Here is a 24,218-nt window from a genome sequence, read left to right on the forward strand (position 1 = left end):
ATCAGTAGACTTTGAGTAAAGTAGATTACCTTCCACAGTGTGTGCCTCATCCAATCAGCTGAAGGCTTTAATACAAAAAAGATTGACCTTCCTAGGGAAGATAGAATTCTGCCAGAAGACTGCCTTTGAACTCAAATTGCAACTCTTCCTCAGGTCTCCAACCTGCCAGCCTACCCTGCAAATTTTGGACTTGCCTGGTCTCATAATTGCATAAGTCAGTTCCTTAAAATCAATGTCAATGTAAATATAGAAAGATACTGATATTGATTATATATAGAATATCAAATATATTATTTATATATAACCAGTATCAATATATATGATATATAAATAGTATATTTTATATATAATAGCTATATATATCATGTATATATAATTAATACCAATATACAATATACATCAATATATATTATATATAATACAATATATTATATATAATCAATATCAATATACAATATATATCATGTATTATATATCAATGTATATTTTATATATAATCAATATGAATAGGTATTACATATAAATATATTATATATTGATATATATCAATATATTATATTATGATATATAATATCAATATATATATTACATATTTTGATTTCAAGACACTGATGTATGTGATTATCAGGCCAGCAAGTCCAAAATTTGTAGGGTAGGCTGGCACGTTGGAGCCCTAGGGAAGAGTTGCAGTTTGAGTTCAAAGACAGTCAGTCTCCTGGCAGAATTCCATCTTCCCCAGGAAGGTCAGTCTTTTTCATATTAAAGCCTTCAGCTGATTGGATGAGGCACACACTACAGAAGGTACTCTACTTTACTCAAAGTCTACTGATTTAAACATTAATCTCTCTAAAGAATACCTTCACAGAATCTTGTAGCTCAATCAGTAAAGAATCTGCCTGCAATGCAGGAGACCTGGGTTCGATTCATGGCTTGGGATGGTACCCTGGAGAAGGAAATGGCAACCCATTCCAGTATTCTCACCTGGAGAATCCCATGGACAGAGGAGCCTGGCAGGCTAGAGTCCAAGGGTCATAAAGGTTGGATATGACTTAATAACTAAACCACTATATATATATATATGTATATAAATATATATATGTATGTGTATATATATATCAGGGCTTCTTAGCTATTAAAGAATCTGCCTGGAATACAGGAGACTCAGGTTTGATCCCTGGAGAGGGAAGATCCCCTGGAGAGGGAAGTGCCAACCCTCCAGTATTCTTGCCTGGGAAATCCCATGGACAGATGAGCCTGGTAGACTATAGTCCATGGGGTCGTAAAGAGTTAGACACGACAAACCACCACCATGTATATGTCAATCAATTAAATCAATCTATATAGATAGCTACATATTTAAACCTGCCTATTTATTTTGGGGGGCTCCAAAATTAATGCAGATGGTGATTGCAGCCATGAAATTAAAAGACACTTACTCCTTGGAAGGAAAGTCTGACCAACCTAGACAGCATATTAAAAAGCAGAGACATTACTTTGTCCGTCTAGTCAAGGCTATGGTTTTTCCAGTGGTCATGTATGGATGTGAGAGTTGGACTATAAAGAAAGCTGAGAGCAGAAGAATTGATGCTTTTGAACTGTGGTGTTGGAGAAGACTCTAGAGAGTCCCTTGGACTGCAAGGAGGTCCAACCAGTCCATCCTAAAGGAGATCAGTCCTGGATGTTCATTGGAAGGACTGATGTTGACGCTGAACTCCGGTACTTTGGCCACCTGATGGGAAGAGCTGACTCATTGGAAAAGACCCTGATGCTGGGAAAGGTTGAGGGCAGGAGGAGAAGGGGACGACAGAGGATGAGATGGTTGGATGGTTGGATGGTTGGATACGACTTAATAACTAAACCACTGTGTGTGTGTGTGTATATATATATATGTGTGTGTGTGTGTGTGTGTATATATATATGTGTGTGTGTGTGTGTGTGTATATATATATATATGTGTGTGTGTGTGTGTGTGTATATATATATGTGTGTGTGTGTGTGTGTGTGTATATATATATATATATATATCTCAGGCCTTCTCAGCTATTAAAGAATCTGCCTGGAATGCAGGAGACTCAGGTTTGATCCCTGGAGAAGGAAGATCCCCTGGAGAGGGAAGTGGCAACACTCCAGTATTCTTGCCTGGGAAATCCCATGGACAGATGAGCCTGGTAGACTATAGTCGGATGGCATCACCAACTCAATGGAAATGGGTTTGGGTAAACTCCGGGAGTTGGTGATGGACAGGGAACCCTGGCATGCTGCAGTTCATGGGGTCACAAAGAGTTGGACATGACTGAGTGACTGAACTGAACTGATACCTATATCTATCTATGTCTAATATCTATCTATATCTGTATATCTATATCTATATCTATATATATATATATATATATAAAGAGAGAGAGAGAAATTATTGGTTTTATTTCTCTGGAGATCCCTAATACAGACCTCAATTCCTGGTTATCACAAATGAACTGTTAAATACACTTCTTGGTATTTCATTCATACTAATTGTCCCTCAGCAGCTTTCCCAATGGAAGTAAATCCCATGATAATATGAATTTTTAATGATCGGCTCTCTACACAGGTGATAGGTTCTTGGAGCTAGTATCACACACATACACACACACACACACACACACACACACACACACACACACACATATATATAAAATATCTTCTGTTTGGTTTAACATGTGTATTCTCATTCTGTTGTGACTGTAACAATCAAGTGTTCCTAGACTCAACAGCCATTGATCATTCCAGAGCAGATGAGTCTGAATTAGGAATATCTATAGTTTCTCTCCAAAAAAATCATAGACATGCACAGGAACTCATATATTCCCATTCTTTAAAAAAAATTCAAAACTATACCAATGGTCAACAAATACAGAGTGACAATTCCCCCTATAATTGACCTGTTGGTTATTGCAATCTCTGTTTCTTTTCAAAGTATTGCTGTCTAAAATGTATGGCACATAGCAACCCTTCAGGAAATGGCATTGCTTCCAGCCCTGTCTTGCACCTCCCACAAAAGACATAGCTGTTGTCTGAACTAAATATCAGAGTTAGCAAGGCAGGAACTTGAAAATATAAGCACAAGAAATCCAATAAACATATGCTAACATTATACCTGTCCCTCTGGCAGGCACTAAGGTGAAGCCCTAAATATACCTGTTTTAGATAAATCCACAACTTGATCAGTTTTCTGAATTCCTGCATTATGTCCCAGCTCTCCTCTCAAGACAGTTACCTGACAGTCACAATGACTATGTAGAACATAACTTCGTTTTTCCCAGATAAAAGGCAGCCAGACCCAGACAGCCTGCCCCAACTCTCTTGTAAAATCAGGACTCATCTGTAGATGTAAGTATGCACCCAAACTATTTACAGGTTAAGTCAGCAGCAGGTCCCCAAACTTTGGTTATATATTGCATAAATTTGAAAAGAAAGAGTAAAGCACATTACATGGTATTTTGTGGAGGAAATAGATTCCATCTACTCTGACATTATTTCAAACCACCAATTCTATATTGGGTACCTACAATGTTTCAGGCACTGTGTGATCTCTTTTTCCTGCATGACCTCAATTACTCCTCACAACAACCCAGTCTACTGGGTTTTACTATCCTTATTCTCCTAATGAGGAAGCTGAGGTTTGTGATGATGAAGCAGTTTGCCTAAATTTATCCAGAGCTAGGCAATGCCCGAGCCAAGAATTATCTAAGGTATTTTCTGCATGCATGTTTGATGCACTTTTCTCTAAGATGTTCTTTCTGAAGGGCATATGGGTCCTATAGTAACCAAATGAGATCTCTCAGTCCACAGAGACATATGGGGCCTCCATTATCACCATCGGCAAGAAGTGGTGTTGGGTGGAAGTCACACATGTATGCACGGCACACCATGGTCAAAGGAAAGATAATGCAACTGGGGACCGGCAATAGACTCTGAGGCTATCTATTCAAGGAAAGAGCTAGTGTTTTGTTTTGTTTTGTTTTTTTCTTTCTTTCTTGATTTTTGATGTTGTCAAGATGCCTTGAACAAAGAGTATTCTTCTCACTTGAAATTTTTTAACAGAAATGGATTCAGTATTTTGTCATTTGAAAGGCAGTTAACTCATGGATTCTGATATTTCCATCCAGGTAACCTATCTGACCACTTGAAGATTTCTTTAGGATTGTTGTGTTTTAGCCGCTGAGTTGTGTCTGGCTCTTTTGCGACTCCACGGACTGTAGCCTGCCAGGCTCCTCTGCCCATTGTCTCCTGCCTTGGCAGCTGGATTCTTTACCACTGAGCCACCAAGGAAGGTCTCCTTTAGGATTAGCCATTGGTATATTTCCAGAGAGGCAGCACAGTGTAGTGTTTAGGTAGGTAGGTTTAGTCGCTCAGTTGTGTCTGACTCTTTGTGACCCCATGGACTGTAGCCTGCCACGCTCCTCTGCTCATGGGACCATCCAGGCAAGAATACTGAAGTGGGTTGCCATTCCCTTCTCCAGGGGATCTTCCCAACCCAGGGTTCAAGCCCAGATCTCCTGCATTGCAGGCAGACTCCTTACCGACTGAGCCACCAGGGAAGCTGCAGTGTAGTGTTAAGATGCACAAACGCTAGAGCTGAGGGGCCCGTGCTGAAATATCAGGGTCTGCCACTTACTAGCTGTGTAGATCGGCTACTTATTCCTCCGCCACGCTTCTGTTTCCACATCTCCAAAATAGGGCTAACAATACTACCAACACCATAGGATTTCTGTGGGGATGAAGTTAATAAATACACATAGCAAAGTTGGCACTGTTGAACGTTGGCCTTTTGGAGCATCCAGGAGAAGGGATCAGTGGCGAGTCTTTAATTGAGGATAGCCTCAGGTGTCAGCATATATCAGTCCAGCTCAATACAGCAGATGCCTTTTGAGGTCTTCTGTGTTTTAGGCATTCTTCTAACCATTTGAGTAGAGCACAAAACAAAACAGACACAAATCACTTGAGCTTACATCCTAGTGGAGTGAGAGGGAAGCCATAAACCAAATAAATCACTAAGATGAAAAGATCGCTTTCTCACAACATTTTTGCCACCAGGACACAGGTGTTGTGAAAACCACCGCTAAACCTAAGCAAAAATGGGAAAGGAGAAGACCCACATCAACATCGTTGTCATCGGGCTCGTGGAAAGTCTACCACTACTGGCCATTCGATCTGCAAATGTGGTGGGGTCGACAAGAGAACCATTGAAAAGTTTGAGAAGGAGGCTGCCGAGATGGGAAAGGGCTCCTTCAAGCATGCCTGGGTCTTGGGCAAACTGAAAGCTGAACATGAGTGTGGTATCACCATTGATATCTCCCTGTGGGAATTCAAGACCAGTAAGGGCTATGTGACCATCATTGATGCCCCAGGACACAGAGACTTCATCTGTGTCATTACAGGCGTGTCCCAGGCTGACTGTGCTGTTCTGAGGACTGCTGCTGCTGGTGGTGAATTTGAAGCGGGAGTCTCCAAGAATGGGCAGATCCACGAGCATGCCCTTCTGGCTTACACTCTGGGTGTGAAACAACTAATTGTTGGAACTAACAAAATAGATTCCACTGAGCCACCCTATAGCCGGAAGAGAAATGAGGAAATTGTTGAGGAAGTCAGCACCTACAGTAAGAAAACTGGCTACAACCCTGACACAGTAGCATTTGTGCCAATTTCTGACTGGAATGGTGACAAGATGCTAGAGCCAAGAGCTAAGATGCCTTGATTCAAGGGGTGGAAAGTCACCAGTAAAGATGACAATGCCAAAGGAACCACATTGCTTGAAGCTCTGGATTGCATCCAGCCAACTCACCTGACAAACTTGTGTTCGATCCCCCAGGACATCTACAAAATTGGTGGTACTGATACTGTCACCGTGGATCAAGTGGAGACTGGTGTTCTCAAACCTGGCATGGTGGTCACCTTTGCTCCAGTCAGCGTAACAACTGAAGTCTACTGAAATGCACCATGAAGCACTGAGTAAAGGCCTTCCTGGGGACAACGTGGGCTTCAGTGTCAAGAACGTGGCTGTCAAAGACGTTTGTCATAGCAATGTGGCTGGTGACAGCAAAAATTATCTTGAACCATCCATCCCAAATCAGTGCTGGATATGCACCTGTGCTGGACTGTCAAACAAATCACATTGCTTGCAATTTTGCTGAGCTGAACGAGAAGACTGATCGTCATTCTGAAGATGGCCCCCAAATTCTTGATGCCACCAATCATGGACATGGGTCCTGGCAAGCCCATCTGTTGAGAGCTTCTCAGACTATCCTCCTCTGGGCCATTGTGTTGTTCGTGACATGAGACAGGTGATTGCTGTGGGTGTCATCAAAGCAGTGAACAAGAAGGCAGCTAGAGCTTGCAAGGTCACCAAGTCTGCCAGACAAGCTCAGAAGCCTAGATGAATATTATCACGAACACCTGCCAACCCAGTCTTAGTGGGGGAAGAATGGTCTCAGAACTGTTTGCCTCAACTGGCCACGTGAGGTTAATGTAAAAAACTGGTTAATTATAACCATGCATCACAAAACCTTCAGAAGGTGAGGTGAATGTTTTGTGGACCATGTGTTTTGTGTGTGGCAGTTTTAAGTAATTAGTTTTTAAAATCAGTGCTTTTCCATAGAAACAATTTGACCAAAAATCTGTCACAGACTTTGAGACCTATTAAAAACAATGGTTGAAAAACTTGTGTCTCCTTTTGGTCAACACTGTAACTTCCTATAGTACTACTTAGGTAAGATTTGCCCATAATCTATCTCTGGTGAAACAAAAGAATTTTATATTTCTCGGTTGGAGCTTCAGGTTTCTTAACCTTGTATAAGGAGAACTCATCTGTTTAAGTACATCTTAAAAAGTGTTGGTGTGACAATTCATAGGTTAGGATAGATGAGCAAAGAGTTACTATGTTTCATATGAAAGCAAGTTTGTAAGAAGGTAAAATTTTATAATGCGAAAGCTCATGTTGCATATAAAATCTTTTATGGTTACATAAATATTGAGTAAATCAGTTACGTCAAATTTTAGTTTCCCGGTTTTGAGAATGTGCATTCCGTTTATGATATTTAAGTAATTAATCTCAAATGTGAGGCTTAAACAGAATTGAGCACTGCCCTGCTAGAATTAATTGTATCTAGAGTCCAGTAAAAATAAAAGATGCTAGGAGCTAAAAAATAAAACAGATATTAGATGAAAGTGCTATAGAGAAAAGAAAATGTCTAGCTCTCTGGACATAAAAAATGGTACCTTCATAAAGCCCTTCAGGATCCATGCCAGGTTGGTCAGAGAGTGTTATGCTTCTTATAATGAGACAATGAAGAGAACCATAAATGTGAGAAGTGTGCATCTGCTGAGACCTATGCTTTGCATTATGTAAAGAAAATAACATTTGGATGACTTCTGAACTATTTGTTGCTCCATCAGAAAAGATCACTCTATCATTTCCAAGAAGTCAGTATAAACCTCATGACACAGCTCATCTCTTATTCAAAACTACTTGCAGTGAAAAAGCAAATGGATTTAACTAGGGCTCTTGAAATGAGATGTTCCTGAAAGAAGGATGTCAACAAGAGGGCAGGACTAGGAAAATCTAGGCCATCGCTTCCATATAGAAATATAAAGTAAACAACAATATACAGACCAAAGTATCTTGGAAAGTACTCCAAAAACAAAGAGTTACAACAACAAGGTGAACCTCCTCAGAAAAGACTCCACTAAAGATGATAGGAAAGTCCGTGGCATTTTGTCTTATACTTGCGTAACCACCTTCCCAACAGAGCGGACCATGATCAGGGGGTAGCCTCCTAAATTCTCACTAAAAGATAACAAGGCATATGAAGATACAGGGATACCTGGCCCTTTCAAGGGAATAACAAAAATATCTGGTAACTCACCATGAAAACTATAGGCCTAAGTCTTACTTGACAAAGAATTCAAAGCTATCATCTTAAATGCTGGATGAGCTAAAGCGGGAACACATATAGTAGGTTAAAATAAACCGGGGCACTAGAATTCCTAGTGCTGCTTGCCAAGTTATGCCCTTGTCTGTCCACTGGATCAGTTGGCAAAGACAGCATCACAGCCATGGGGTCCCCTTTCAAAAACTCTCCTGAAGTGAAAGAGGGAGAGAGGAAGCCTCAGCACCTTGGCCCTTGGGCCTGGGATCTGTCATCTGTGGTGGCATTGACACCCATCTCTGTATCCCTTGTGGCCTCACACCACTTGCCCTACCTATATTTGGCCAGACCAGTTTCATATCAGGAAAGCCGTTGGCACCGCCAGGAAGATTTTTCTCACCCCAGACTTGGAAAACATGCAACTCCTGTTGGGCGGGAGGCTTTGGACTCCCTGCTTGAAGAAATAAAAGGATACTGCTCACCATTGTCCTAGATCAGAGGTACGTGCGTGTCTGCTCAGTTGCTAAGTTGTGTCTGACTCTTTGTGACCCAATGGACTGTAGCCTGGGCGTTCCAGAACCAATAAAGCACACTTCCTGCCCCAGAGGTGAGAGTCTGGGTGGGACAGTCATGCAAATTAACTTACCAGAGGTGACAGTTCAGTTATGCAAAATGCTGTGATGCAGAAAAGTCCCTGGCATGTTTCTGTGCACAGCAGAGAGGGGACAGGTGACCAAGGGCTGGGGTGATCCTGGAGCAAGAAAGGGCTCCTTACAGAGGTAGGAATATCAAAGACTAGAAGGACAAGCGCAAGGTGAAAATGGGAAATAGTGGTTTCAGAGGAGAGCTGTAAGTGCAAAGGCCTTGAGACAGGGCAAGACTGAAAGTGTGTGTGTGTGTGTGTGTGTGTGTGTGTGTGTGTGTGTGTGTGTGTGTGAGTGAATGGGGAGGGTGACTGAAGGCAAATTTGAGACATACTGTAGAGAGAGATGAGGCTGTAGGAGAAAAACAGAGTTCAGATGTTCAGGTGGAAGGTCTGGGCGATGAGAGACAAAATCCTGGCTGAAAAGGGGCTCTTACCAAATCATCTCATTGGGGTATGAGGGATCCAGAACGAAGTCTCCACTCCACTGGTCTGGAATGTGTCTTGAGCTGCTGTCCTGTACAGATGTCTATCCTGTGTAAATGGGGCCCTCTAAATGCACCATCTCTAGGGAATAATGAGAATGTCAAGCTGATTCCCACCTCAGCTGTTTCACAGAAGCCAGTGACCAGGGACTTTCCTCTGTGGCCTGAGGGAGCCAGAGACCAGTGCATAGTGAGAGTGTTGATGTGAGTTTCTCCAGACTACAACAAGGAAAGCAGAAGAAAGTTTTGCATGTTTAGAAGGCATGACATCAGGGGAAAGAGGCAGAATTGCAAAGACAGGACCTTGAAAACGGGCAACTGAGAAAAAGGAATGGAATGAGGGAGGGAGGGAGAAATGAGAGTGTTTGTGCCTTTGTATCCCTTGATATTGCTTCAGAATTGCATCTAACTGGGCCTGCCTCCCTCACATCAGAAGTTCTATAAAAGTATCTGTTCAGATAAGCCTCCCTTCCTGAAGAACAAATGCTTTTGTACTACTTGATAGGGAACTACTTTTCCCTGGATTGGTTTTTTGAGTACTGGACCCTCCAGGATGACTGGGAAGCTTCTGCGAGGTGGGTGCAGAGTCTCAAATCAACTATGTTAATACTCCTGGCTGCCATTCACTGAGGGCCTAGTATGTATCAGACATCCTGTCATGTGAGTTACAAATAAACTGGCAGTTATCTTTCCAACAGTCTTGTAAGTTGAGTATCAGTTAAGTGTTACAGAAGAGCAAAACTGAGCCAGGGACTTCCAGTGATTTGCCCAAGGTGACACAGATGATTAGTGCCAAAGCGGGAAAAGTGCCCAAGGTGTGGGCACATCCTTCACCACCCTGGCCCCTGAGAAGCTCTCCCAGGCTGGGTCAGGCCTCTGTCTCCTCTCCCCAGCCCCTAGAGGTTCCTGCTCTCTTCATTATTACTTACTACTGCATAACAAGTTACCCCCAAACGTGGTAGCCTAAAAGGATACCGTTATTTTCTCCAGCCTTTGTGCAGCAGGGACCCAAGTATGATTTAACCAGGTCCTCCTCTTTCTATCTCTCACAAGGCCATGATTAAGGTGTTAGTTCAACTATGGTCTCGTCTGAGGGTGTGACTGGGAGAGGGTCGACTTCCAAGCTCACTCATGTGACTATCGGTAGGATCCAGGTCCTTGTGCGTTATTGGACCGGGGGCCTCAGCTCCTCTCTGGTCTGTCGTTGGCCAGAGACTATCATCAGATCCTTGCTACATGGCCCTCTCCATCAGAGCAAGAATGCAAAATGCAAACTGAACCAGAGAGAGGGAGAGGGAGAGGGGGAGGGAGAGGGGGAATGAGTGCCAGCAAGACAGAAGTCGCCGTCTTGGTATAATCTAACCTCAGAAATGACATGTCATCACTTTTGCCAAATTCTGTTGATTAGAAGCAAGTTACTAAGTCCAGTCCACACTCAAAGGGAAGGATTATACAGGGACAGGCGTGCCGGGATGCAAGGGTCTGCAAAGCCATTTTCGAAGGCTCTCTACCACGCTTGCTCTCTGTATCCACCTCAGTATAGTGAGCCCCTGCAGGTATCAGCAGCTTTGATGTGGAAAATGGTTGATGGGTCACCTTGGAGAGTGCTGTGTGGTCTGGTGATCCTAGCCGGCTCCCAGTAGACCCATTGGATGAGTCTCATCAGGAGTCAGTTCTGCATCATCTTGCCTTCCTCCCCATCCCCATCAGTCATACCTGGTCACTGAGCCCAGGGGGTGTGATAGCAGCTGACAAGGGACCAGCCCTCTGTGTGAATGGAACACTCCTATCCCTTAAGCAAGGCTGGGACTCAGGGTGGTGCTCTTGGCCTCTCTTGGTAAAACAAAAGAAGAGCTCAGCTCTACCACTGAGACAGGGCCCACTTCAAGAGAAGAAATTTATAGATGGGAGAGGGCTGAGTGCTGAGTTATCTGGAAAAGCTGCTGAGATGTTCTTGTTTCTGCCCTCTGAGTTTGGATTCAGGGTTGTAGAATCCTCCAAGTTCACCAGGAGGCATCAGGGGACCCTTTCCAAGGCGATATGGAGTCACCCATAGAGGAGGCAGAACGGCTGTGAAGCTGCATAAAGACAGGGTTATTCAAACACCCGGGAGGGGGACCTACTTCAGGGAGGACGTGAGTGAGTATGAGTCAGGGATGTGTGTTCACGATATTTAATTCAAAACTAGAGAGAGTTGTAAAGCACTTATGGCAAAGTGTTATTAAATAGGGGTGGTAGCTGTTATACTAGTCTCTCTGTTTTTCTGCAGATTTGAAATATTATAATAGAAAATACTCCAAAAGGTGGAAAACAGCTGAGGAGAAACTCTCAGAGCCCCTGCATGCCACATTTCCTTGATGTGGCTCAGAGCCAAGCACAGCAAGTGGAAGGGGCCTGGAGGACTTGGGAGTTTCCAAGGAAGCAAATGGTTCTCTTAGGCCATGGGAGTATGGAAGCCTTAGGGCTGGACTTCCCTAGCAGAGACTAAGCCAGGAGCAGAACAGTCCCCGAAGAGCCCAGGCTCTTCTCAGTCCTGGGAAGCACTCACCAAACACAGCTCTTCCCCTACGGCTGTTTTCCTGCAATACATACCAAGAGCAGCTTACAAAAGGACAAGGCATCATAGTATGGGATCAACAACCCGAGGTTATAGATGAGATTGTGTGCTGGAGGGATTCCTCCTAAGGGTAGGGTGAGGGTCTTTGGGATCAGTGGCTCTAGTGTCTCTAAAAGCTTTGAGTTCTGTGACATCTTCTATCCTTTGGTCCCAGCCACCCTGCCCGTTTACTCATGATCCTTGCGGTCCCACCACACCCCCACCCCCACCCCAATGGCTATCACTCAGTCACACCCAAGAGCCGCCCTTTTTGAATGCTTGAAACTAGTAGAACGATTACTGTCCATCAAACACATTCCTATCCCAACAGTGACTGAGAACCAAGCAGTTCTGCTCTGGTACAGGAGTACTGACTCTTATGGCTAAGGAATGGGCTAGCTCCCTCCTCCAACATGTCGCCCCCTCCCCCCACCAACAGAGGCAAGCCATATAACCACAGGAGGTGGATATCGATGTGGAAAGGGACAGTAAATATCATGGAGCCAAAAAATCAAGAGTGCTGCATTCATTTTAAGCCCAGGGACAGAGAAACTGGGAAGATGGGGCAAGTGGTAGCTTGATCACCACGCATGGGTCTGTGTCTCTGTGTCCTGAGGTCTCAGCTTCCCAGTGTCTGACGGCCTCCCCTACAAAGGAAAGCAGAGTGACAGCTGAAGCCGTGGGAACCCTGGGGGAAGTCAGGCCAGGCCTGGGGGTTCTCTGGGCCAGGCAGGAAGGGGCAGCATGTTGTCTTGGCTGTGAGCAGCGAGAGAGGCAGAGGCTGGCTCTGAGCCTCTCACCTGAAGGACTTGGTGAAACAGGCCAGGGCTGTCTGGAACTGGCTCCTCTAGCAGGCTCCCTAGGTAAACTTGTGCCCAGGTTTGGATGGATTCTCCATGGTGCTGACAAAACACATGAAGGGCTCAGTGCCTTTAGCTCAGCCAGTCCTGTCCTAGAAAAGAGAGAAAAAACATCCTGGCCAGCGCTAACATTCATTCCTTCTTTCAGCAAGCATTTGTTGAGGGCCTACTGCGTGCACACCAGGGTCACTTCTAGGCACTGGGGATACAACAGTGAACTCTAGAGACCTAGATCCCAGTCTTCCTGGAGCTGACGATCCGGGGTGCTGGAGAAAACTCACAGTCACCAGGTCGGATGCCAGTGAAGTTCACATTTTCTGTGACGTGCAATAGGCATGTCATGTCTGAAAGGGCTTATTGTCAGAGGCCAACAGAGCTCTTCATCATTTTGCTGGGTGGAAAGAGGCTAAGGGTCTGTCCCCTCCTTGAAATCCCATCCCTGCCTCCCTGGCCTGGATTCCCACTACCCCACCCTGGAGAGAAGTACACTGTGTTCAAGCAGTTGAAACATTCTCCGGCACTCCTCCCGAGTACTGAGATGCCTCATTGACTAAGATCATTGTTTCCCTTCCTGCTCCCTCCCTCTCCCTTTGCCCTGCTGCTGCTAAGTCGCTTCAGTCGTGTCCGACTCTGTGCGACCCCATAGATGGCAGCCCACCAGGCTCCCCCATCCCTGGGATTCTCCAGGCAAGAACACTGGAGCGGGTTGCCATCTCCTTCTCCAATGTGTGAAAGTGAAAAGTGAAACTGAAGTTGCTCAGTCGTGTCCGAGTCTTTGTGGCCCCATGGACTGCAGCCTACCAGGCTCCTCTGCCCATGGGATTTTCCAGGCAAGAGTAGTGGAGTGGGGTGCGTCCTCTTAAACCCACTCTAAACAGGCTTCCAGCCCCACCATTCCACTTTAACACAGATGCTTACATGCCTAATTGAGAGTGATGGCCCCCATTTTTTTCGTTACTCTATACATGAATATATAAGCCTGAAGACTTATAGAAAGACTAACTTGCACATTGTTTATTTTCATTCAAACCCAGGTAATTGTCGATCGTACTTCCCTTCACCAGCCCCATCCTCCTATCGAGAAACTCAGTTTGTCAATGAGAAGGCACTGCCAAATCCCTGAAACTGCCCTTGAATTTGCAGAGAGTAGAGCCACAGCTTTGCTGGGGATGCACAATCAAACTCCAGATTTCTCTTCCCCGAGGTAGTGGAAGCCAAGGCGGGGCAGTTGAGGGAAGCACGGATCTAGAAACCGGTGTTGCTCAGGCTGCTTGCTCGGGTAAGGCTCAGGATCAGCCCTTGGGACCCTCGCAAGGTCCAGACCTTGAGGATGCCCAAGGGTGTGTCCAGGGCTTGAAAGAGGTTTTGTAGAACACTGTGATGGGTCTTATGGCGGTGGCACCTGAGCCCCTAGGGCTCTAGTCTAGGAAGCATCAGTTGTCCCAGTCTCTTTCTATTTCTCGTCTGTGGCAGGAGGAACAAGGAAAATGTGGAGATGCATAGTAGGGCCAAGAGATTGTGGTTGATCAGTCCCTGCTAAAGGGCGCTTCAAACAACCTGCACCAATTCACACACCCAACATCAGTGTATGTTACACTTTTGATATCATTAACTTTTCTCAATTTGCAGTTTGAATAGTAGAACCCCATTGTTATTTTGTTTCCATTATTTCTTCTGGTGTTGAGCCCCTATTTCTTTTGTATTGACATTTGTATTTCTGTAAACAACTTGTTCAGGTTCTCTGCAAACTTTCCTATTGTTATTTGTTTGTGGGTATGTGTTTCTTGAGTTGTTTCGTCAGAGTTCTCTGTATAATGTAACTCTGATTCTTTAGTGTGTTATACCTGAAGAGTGTGTTTACTCCCAGCCTCTCACTTCTCTTTTCATTTTGTTTCCTGTGTCTTCTCACATGGCTTTTCATTTGGGGTATACATACTGGCTGCTTTATTTAGTCCTCACGACAGCCATGCAAGGTTGGTAAGACTCACCCCAACTGTCAATAACTGAAAACAAGTCCTTGAGAAGGTGCAGTGATGTGCTCCCTGATGCCAACCTGAGATCCTCACCTACGTGTGTGCAAGAATCAAAAGCTGTGTAATGAGTTGGGCCCATGACAGGTTGTCAGCCAACACTAAAGCCCCTTCACCTCTGCCTCCTCCCAGGCACAGAAGGAACAAAGCACAGAGCAAAACTAGAGCCTTTGACCCGTAGAGGAGCATGCCTACTTTTTAACCTCTGAGACAAGGTATCTCAGAAGAATGGGACATGATAACAGGCCCGCTGAACAGAAGGAGATATGGGGGCCAGGACCAGACCCATCCCTGACTGTGACTTTGGCTAAGTAACTGATTCTCTCCTGGTCACTTCCCTAAAACCAAAATGATAGTTCTGGCCCTCATTTCACAGAGTTGGGTTGGGGGGAGATCTTTGACCTTAGCTGGGTTAAAAGGGAAGGAGACGTGTTATATCTGCAGCAGTCGTTTCGGCAGCCCATAGCTTTCCTCATTGCAAGCTCTCGGCTGTTGCGTGTAGTCGTGATTTTCACGTAGATGGCTTCTGGGACAGGTTGGGGGCGGGGAATGGGGGTACAAATGAGATCCAAAGCCTGCCCAAAGTGCCTGACCCCAAAGAAACTGCTCTGTGGGCTCCGGGCCTGGTTCAACACCTGCTGCTCTGTGGAAAGGGCATCCCACTGAATCCTCACAGCCTCTCTGTGAGACAGAAGCTGTTGTTCCAGTAAGTCCCTGGACTCATCCTGCCCCCCCCCAACCAAAGTCCCTCTCAACCCTCCAGGAATGTTGTGGATACTGACGAGGTAAATCCAACAGCACTGGGAGATATTAGAAAGCACCGAGAGTGGTACAAGTCCACCCCAGTTCAGTCAGTGGCAGAAGAAATGGAGCAGCTTTTAGTCCGTTGCAATGGATGGTAACTGCTGCAACTCTTCATTATTAAATGCCCACTGGTGATCCTATGCCTGGTAGTGTCACCGCTGAGTTTGAACCCCACCTTCACACCATACACCAAAACATAACACACTTATTATGTGCATTATCATGTATGTAGAAAAATAAAGGAGTGAAGCAGCATATGTATCCACTCCCAAGTGGCATGGAATTTAGTTGATCTCCTCTGTCATTGCAAGCGTATTTAAGGTAGCTTTCCACCATCCCATCAGCTCTGTGAATTTTAGTAAGAGTCTAAGTCTAGACCTGATGTCTTCAGCCTCTCACTTGAGATCCCTCGCTTTGGTGAATGGCAACCCCAGGCCACAGGTCACTCAAGCTGGAGACCTGGGTGTCAGCCTTGGCCCCTCTTTGTCCCTCCACTCTGGTCCACCTAAGACTATCTGTCCTGTGTAAAACATATCTCAAATCATGTCACTTCCCTCCACTCCCTTGTCCACTACTTTCAGCACACGCTTAAAAACCAACAAGTGAGTAGGGGCAATTTCTCTGTCTGCCTGTCTTTTGTCTGTAGTTGAGACCAGGAGTGTCTGAGGATGGGCAGTGAAGAACAAAATCGACTGGCAGGGTTGTGGATATAAGTAAATCCCACCTTGGCCCCCACTGGCAGGATGTCAGTACGTTTCCTCACACCGGAGTCACGGAAAAAGAGAGTCCCTCTTTATGCTTGGCGCAGGGAGGATGGGCCAGCCTTTTGTGGTTGTGGTCCTCAAGAGTGTGCTCTCAGGGAGGTGGGAGGGGGCTTCAGGATGGAGGGGAGACATGTACACCTGTGGCCAGTTCATGTTGATGTATGGCAAAAAACCATCACAATATTCTGAAGTAAGTATCCTCCAATTAAAGTAAATTAATTAATTTAAAAACAGAAAAAGAGTGTGCTCTCCGTTGAATGATTGAACTCCCTGCCTTGGGAAACTGAGGACCGCACACTGGGGGGTCTCAGTGAGATGCAGCTTTCCCCATACTGTAAGAAAATGGAAGATTAATATGATTTGATGGGGACCTCAAAGAGGTGCACCCTCTTATTATTCTGTGCTTGAAAGGCCCACCATTAGACTCCAAATTTTGCATGAGATCTGTGGTTTTCAGAGCACTCTGAGGTGTGCCTCAGAGGTCTGTGGAACTGCCTCAGGGAGCAACAGGTAAAGGGTACAGCAGATGTTGTTTCTTTTTCCATTGGATTACCACCATCATTCTATTAACATAAATAATCCCCCAGTGTGGTGTGATGTGGTGTGGTATGGTATGACATTGGACCTTGAGTAGTGGCAACTGTCTCCAGGTGATCCAGTCACCTAGGAGTGCTGACCCTCTGGTGTTTTAGCTCTGTTGCGTGTAGGACTGCAAGTGCAGAATCGCTGTCCTCCTTTGCATTCATCCCTCTGAGCCCCAAATGCATCATGGCGCAATCCCTGAACCCTAGGGATAGCTCAGGTAGGTGAAGAAAGTGGGCGGCTCCTCAAGAGACAGTGTGGGCTCAGCGGGACCTCCTGGCTCTTATGGTGAACAGATGACCATTGGAGCGGATGAACCGTGATACAGAGCAGACTGGCAACCCAGGGCTCCTAGCTGGGGACAGTGGCACCTAGACTGCATTGCTGTAACGGAAGGGCCTTTGCCCCAGATCAGCCAGGGACAGAATTCTGACTCTGCCCCTTGCTGGTGATGTGACCTCAGAATGCAGTTCACACAACTCCCCTTGTTTTGGAAGACAGGAGAATAAACTGAATACCTAGGAAGCCCCTGTAACGCAGCAGGCTGTGTAATGCTTGGCAGAACTGAAGAAGAATGTTGCCCCCTTCCTAAGGTTGACCAGGATTCACTGGGGTATAGCACCAGAGGGAAAGAGGGTGGATGGGTAGAAAAAGGAGGAAAAAGAAAAAACTCAAATAAACCATGCTTAATCTCGTGCTCACTCATAGGCTCCAATGGTCATCTGTTCACCATAAGAGCCAGGAGGTCCCGCTGAGCCCACACTGTCTCTTGAGGAGCCGCCCACTTTCTTCACCTACCTGAGCTATCCCTAGGGTTCAGGGATTGCGCCATGATGCATTCGGGGCTCAGAGGGATGAATGCAAAGGAGGAGAGCTCAGAACTTGATCTCCGTCATGGTTCAGAAACAAAGATGGAAAACTGATGACCCACACCTCTCCCTAATGCTGACCTGTCTGTCCACTTCCTCCACGCAGTTGTCCTGTGTGTTCTGATGGTTCATCTGACTGTTCAAGGGGTAACAGGGCCCCTCTTGAGATGCACAAGTTCACTCATTCCTAGTCATGGCTGACAGGAGGAAGAGTTGTATTTGATGCTTTCCAGTTGATTCTGAGCCCTCCACAAACAGAGAAGGACCGACCAGAAGCCTTAAGGATGCACACAGCTAGGAGAACACGACTTAGTGAAAACCCAGGCAAACATTTCTTTAAGTGCCAAGCGCAAACGAGAGGAAGGACTTGCCCAAGGACTTGCAAGAGAGATTATGGTCCTCCCAGGTAGGGAGAACAGGGATGCTAATGGGGAGGCATATGGGGCAACAGCCTGTGAGTCTGGGGCCAGCAGAGGAAACGATCTCCTGCTGTGAGGCTGCAGAATCCAAAGGCCTGGACAAAGTGGGAGGCAGGTAGGGCCACATGGTGCATCAAAGCCAAGAGGGGCTGAGAGGGGTGACGGCAGCCTGAGGTAAAATCAACAGCAGAGGTGTTCCTTTCAGGAGATGATGTATATAGTGTTGCATATGGGTGTCAGTCGGTGTCTGGCCAGGAGTCGGCAGATGGCTCTGGGCCTAGAGGGCTTGGAAAATGTTCGGGTCAGATTTGAGAAACCCAGCCAGGGTGGGGTTGTGCCAAGGGTGAGGAAGAGAGGTGAGGACTCCTTGGTGCCACGTCCTGCTATATAAAATCTCATCTCTGTTGCTTGGGTTTCAAGTGGGGCTTCCAAGCCCTGCCCCATGTTTATCCACCAGATTTCACCATATAATTCCTTGTTTCCACAAATATTCACAGCTTAAACACACACACACACACACACACACACACACACACACACACACACACACACGGACACGGACACGGACACACACTGTAAGCCTCAGTGGTGTCCAGTGACTGACGTGAGAAGTAACAGCAGCTACAAAGGAGCAAAAGCCCAGCAGGCTCCCCAGACCCTGGGAGTTGAGCTTCTCACTTCTTTTGGACAGGATAGAGCCTCAGGATATGAGATCGCAGCTCCTTTGGGAGAAGCAGTGATATGGAACTGAGCACCCCCATGAGTTAGGGCCCAGCCCAGGAGAACAGAGCCAGGTGGGGAAAGGGGTGGATCCTAGGCCACCAGGAATAGCTGCTGAGCTACCAGACCTAAAGCCAACCAATCACACTATGCTTCTGTACCTGTGGGTTCCATCTTTGCTGCCCCCCAGGGATGTAGGAAAAGGGCTGTACAGCAGCTATCTATCAGACTCCCAAATGTTGTTTCCTACCAGAGCCTTATACCACCTGGGATTCATTAGTGCTCAAAGGCATTGGGCCTCTAAATAACTAAAGGACAATTACTTCACATAGCAGGTGCTGTTCAAGCACTTTTTTCCCCACTCCTGGCCTTGAATAGGGGACTACGTGAGTTAAGAGAAAAGAATATTTGGCGTGTGCCAGTTATCCTCTTTGATACTGAAGAGCTCGTCCTATATGTTTATCTGCTGCCTGGTGATTTTTGGTGTTGCAACACCTAACAGGGCCTTCATATGTTGTTGGGTTGCTGCTGCTGCTGCTGAGTCGCTTCAGTCGTGTCCGACTCTGTGCGACCCCATAGACGGCAGCCCACCAGACTTCCCCGCCCCTGGGATTCTCCAGGCAAGAACACTGGAGTGGGTTGCCATTTCCTTCTCCAAAGCATGAAAGTGAAAAGTGAAAGTGAAGTCACTCAGTCGTGCCCGACTCTTCGCGACCCCATGGACTGCAGCCTACCAGGCTCCTCTGTCCATGGATTTTCCAGGCAAGAGTACTGGAGTGGGTGCCATTGCTTCTCTGTGTTGTTGGGTTAAAAGGGACAAATATGTCCCTGGGACAGACTTGCCTTACTGATATTATGTTGCAATACATATCAAGGTCACCTTAGGGAGGAAAAAAAAAAACCCTCATCATATGAAAATGAATAATCTGCAGATAGGGACGAAGTTGCCTGTTGAAGGGGCTGTCTTGTGGTGGAGTGTGTGTGCTTGGGAGTTGACTCTATGTATGTGGGGCTAAGAGTTTTTCTTTGGATCTAGAGATTTTTCTCACCAGTACCTCCCCCATCCCCTTCCATATAACCACTGCACAGTTGTTCTCAGACATGAAGACTCCCTGTGGTGTCAAGAGAAGAGAGATGTTATTCCTTTCTTATTCCTGGCTTAGTCCTTCCCCATGAGGGTCAGAGCTCTCTGCTGTGGAAAATTCACTCTTTATTGGCTGAAGTCTATTGCAACCATGACCGAGGAATCAGTGGCACTGCCCCAAGAAGGAGCTAGTACAGCCTTAAAGGGCTAAGTGAAATGCCATCTCCCACCCTTCACCACCCCACCACCACCACTGACAACCCCCAATCCACCTGAGGCTGGAGCCAGCATTGAAAGCTTCATAGTCGTAAAGGTGAAGTGAAAACAGCCCAGTGTGCCAGTATTAATGTCAGGCCCAGTGACCGAGAAACTGGGGAAAGTAGGGATAGGTGGCAGCAGAGGGAGCTTGGTCACCGTTCATGGGTCTGTGTCTGTGGGTCCTGAGGTCTCAGCTTCCCAGTGTCTGACATCGTCTGCTACAAAGGAAAGCAGAGTGACAGTTGAACCCCTGGGAACCCTGGGGGAAGGCAGGCCTGGCCTGGGGGCTCTCTGGGCCAGGCAGGAAGGGGCAGCATGTTGGCTTGGCTGTGAGCAGCGAGAGAGGCAGAGGCTGGCTCTGAGCCTCTCACCTGAAGGACTTGGTGAAACAGGCCAGGGCTCTCTGGAACTGGCTCCTCCAACACCCTTGGGGACCAGCAGGCTCCCTGAGCAAGCTTGTGCCACTGGATGGGTTCTACATGGTGTCAGACAAAACCACAAATTCCTCAGTGTCTTTAAGCTGGCTCTTCGTGTTCTGTAGGAGAAGTGACAGAGAGACAGAGAGGGCGAGAGGGAACGGCCTCATCCTAATCTCCCTGCCTTCCCTGATATTCATTACCTCATTCAACAAGTAGCATGTACACTGCAACACTGTTCCAGATGCTGGGGATACAACAGTGACCTCTACAGACCACATCCCAGCCCCAGGGGCTGACATTCCATGACACCAGAGGGAAAGCAGACTTGCCAGACCAGGAGGTGGAAGGAAGGGAATGAAGAGCCTGCTTCTAGGAAGGTGTGATGTGTGTGTGGTGACCAACGGGACTTCTTTGAAGAGACCAGCTAAGCTCTTGACTCTGCTGTGTGCTAAGAGGCTGAGGAGCTGGCTCCTCCACATCCTTCCAGCCCCTCTGGCCCCGCCCTGTCTTTCCTCCCTCCTGCAACCCAGTGCAATGTGCTCAAGAAGCAGTGGATACATTTCTGGTATGTGACATCCCTTCTGTCGTTGTGTGTCTTACTCCCACCCTTCCCTTCTCTCTGTCTCTCTTTTTCTTCTTTCCACTGAACCTCCCAGCAAGCTCAAGCCAGGTTTCTGATTGCTGAAGAAAAAAAGCAGATGGTGAGTTGTCATTTGGTGGGGATGTGATAGACAGGGGTGTGTATGTGGACCCTGCCCACATTTAGATTCATAGGGTCGTGTACCTGGAAGCTCCAGGGAGCTATATGGGTCCAAATGGGTTATCAAAGAAAGGAAGGCAAACTTGTTGATGGCATCCACAGCCCAAATCAAGAGCAGAGTTTTTCCTCTCGGGTGGCGGGGGTGGGGGCGGGTTATATGAGATGCCATGTCTGTGAGACAGTCAGCTTCTGGTGGGTGGTGGACAGGTGATTTGGGGCCTGGTGGGTGGGGGCAGGTCTTAGAAAATGTGAGGGACAGAGGGGAAGGGGAAGGGCCTGGCCTGGACTAAGCTGAAAGCAGAACAACTGAGGTGAGAGCTCCTTGTTACCTAGTCCTATGTTATATGAGATTCTATCGTTGACACTTGGATTTTATGTGAAGCTGCCTAGTTGTGGCCCCTGTTTATCACCTAGAACTATGAGGCTCTGCTCCACCGACTTCAAGGGAGCCCCCTACACACAGTAACTAGAAGGAAAAGAGGATATAGGTGGCCTAAGAGTCTTTATCTGGTTTTTGAAACAATGGTGTTGCTTAGGAAGACATCTTTTATATACATGTGAGGATACAGGACTGATTGATTGTCTCCAGGAGCCTACCACAGGTCATGGTCTGAGGTGACAGAAATGGATGAGGTTCTGTTACTGCTTCAAGTCATTCAGTGGGAGAGAAGCCAAAAAAAAAAAAAAAAAAAAAAAGGCAAAAAGGCAGAAAACCCAGGATGATAACAATAGAGGGAGATGGCTATGAGAAGATGGAGGAGGGGCAGCCACCAGCCTTGAGAGCTGGAATGGAGTCTTAGAGATTGCCCAGAGAAGGCATGCCTGAAATGAGTGAAGAAAGAAGTTGGCCAGGAAATAGAGAAAGGGGAGAGCTTTGCAAGCAGTCGCCCGAGACAATAAACTGCAGATTTTGCAACTGAACATAAGCAGACTCAGGTTGCTCTTCTAGAGTTTCAGTAGAAGGTCAGTCATGTGGCTTAAGAATAGGGGTAAAAAGTGGTGCCACACAGAGATACAGAGCCCTGGCTTTTGAGAAGCAAAAGATTTTGAGTATTGTTAACTTTCATGATGATCCGTTGATTATTTATCCTTTACGATTCAGTTTTGGAATGAATGTTCTACCTAAGATATCTTTGCCTAACCTCATGGCACAAAGGTTTTCTCCCATTATTGTCTTGTAGCTTTACAACTTACACTTAGCTCTATTATTTATTTTGAGGGTTTTGTGCATGCAGTGTGAGGTATTGACGTTTATTGGCGGTTTCCATACGGAGATTCCCTTTCTCCAGCTCTATTGGTTAATAGAGTTATTATCAGTTAATTTAATTATCTTAGCACCTTTTGTCACAAATCAACTGACCATAGTTTTGTGTACATCTGTTTCTGCACTTTCTATTTTATCCACTGATCCATACATCTAGTTTTACGGTAATACCACACTGTCACGACTACTACAGGTTCACATTAAGTCAGGGAATTTGGTACCGTAAGTCCTCCATCTTTGTCCTTTTCCAAATGGCTTTGGCAATTCTATCTCCTCTGCATTTCCATATAAGTTTTAGAAATAACTTTTCATTCTAATTATGATTATGGCAAATCGATAAATGAATTACTAAAGACTTGACATCTTAAACCTTCTGGAGTCTTCTGATCCACAAACATAGCATATTTCCATTTAATTTGCATCTTCTTTCATTTTTCTCAGCAATATTTAATAGGTACCTGTATACGAGTCTTGCACATACTACATTAAGCTTCTTAATAGGCATTTCATTTATTTTAGTGCTATTGTAAGGGATATTTAATTTTCTTCCATCTCCAATCATTTGTTCCTGGTATGCTGAAATAGTGAGCCGGCTCTCGCAGCCGCCCGAACTCCCTGACGTTCAAGCTGGTTTTAGAAAAGGCAGAGGAACCAGAGATCAAATTGCCAGCATCCGCTGGATCATGGAAAAAGCAAGAGAGTTCCAGAAAAACATCTATTTCTGCTTTATTGACTATGCCAAAGCCTTTGACTGTGTGGACCCCAATAAACTGTGGAAAATTCTGAGAGAGATGGGAATACCAGACCACCTGACCCGCCTCTTGAGAAATCTGTATGCAGGTCAGGAAGCAACAGTTAGAACTGGACATGGAACAACAGACTGGTGCCAAATAGGAAGAGGAGTACATCAAGGCTGTATATTGTCACCCTGCTTATTGAACTTCTATGCAGAGTACATCATGAGAAACGCTGGACTGGAAGAAACACAAGCTGGAATCAAGATTGCCGGGAGAAATATCAATCACCTCAGATATGCAGATGACACCACCCTTATGGCAGAAAGTGAAGAGGAGCTAAAAAGCCTCTTGATGAAAGTGAAAGAGGAGAGCAAAAATGTTGGCCTAAAGCTCAACATTCAGAAAACGAAGATCATGGCATCCGGTCCCATCACTTCATGGGAAATAGATGGGGAAACAGTGGAAACAGTGTCAGACACTATTTTGGGGGGCTCCAAAATCACCGCAGATGGTGACCGCAGCCATGAAATTAAAAGACGCTTACTCCTTGGAAGAAAAGTTATGACCAATCTAGATAGCATATTCAAAAGCAGAGACATGACTTTGCCGACTAAGGTCCGTCTAGTCAAGGCTATGGTTTCTCCTGTGGTCATGTATGGATGTGAGAGTTGGACTGTGAAGAAGGCTGAGCACCGAAGAATTGATGCTTTTGAACTGTGGTGTTGGAGAAGACTCTTGAGAGTCCTTTGGACTGCAAGGAGATCCAACCAGTCCATTCTGAAGGAGATCAACCCTGGGATTTCTTTGGAAGGACTGATGCTAAAGCTGAAGCTCCAGTACTTTGGCCACCTCATGTGAAGAGTTGACTCATTGGAAAAGACTCTGATGCTGGGAGGGATTGGGGGCAGGAGGAGAAGGGGACGACCGAGGATGAGATGGCTGGATGGCATCACGGACTCGATGGACGTGAGTCTGAGTGAACTCCGGGAGATGGTGATGAACAGGGAGGCCTGGCGTGCT

At 46.0% G+C, this 24,218-nt stretch overlaps 1 pseudogene; it reads left to right on the forward strand.

Moving 5' to 3' along the window:
* Nucleotides 1–5,091: 5,091 nt before the first annotated feature.
* On the forward strand, nucleotides 5,092–6,416 carry LOC108634287 (annotated as a pseudogene).
* Nucleotides 6,417–24,218: the final 17,802 nt, after the last annotated feature.

This window comes from Capra hircus (assembly GCF_001704415.2).
Source record: "Capra hircus breed San Clemente chromosome X unlocalized genomic scaffold, ASM170441v1, whole genome shotgun sequence".
Lineage (NCBI taxonomy): Eukaryota > Metazoa > Chordata > Mammalia > Artiodactyla > Bovidae > Capra > Capra hircus.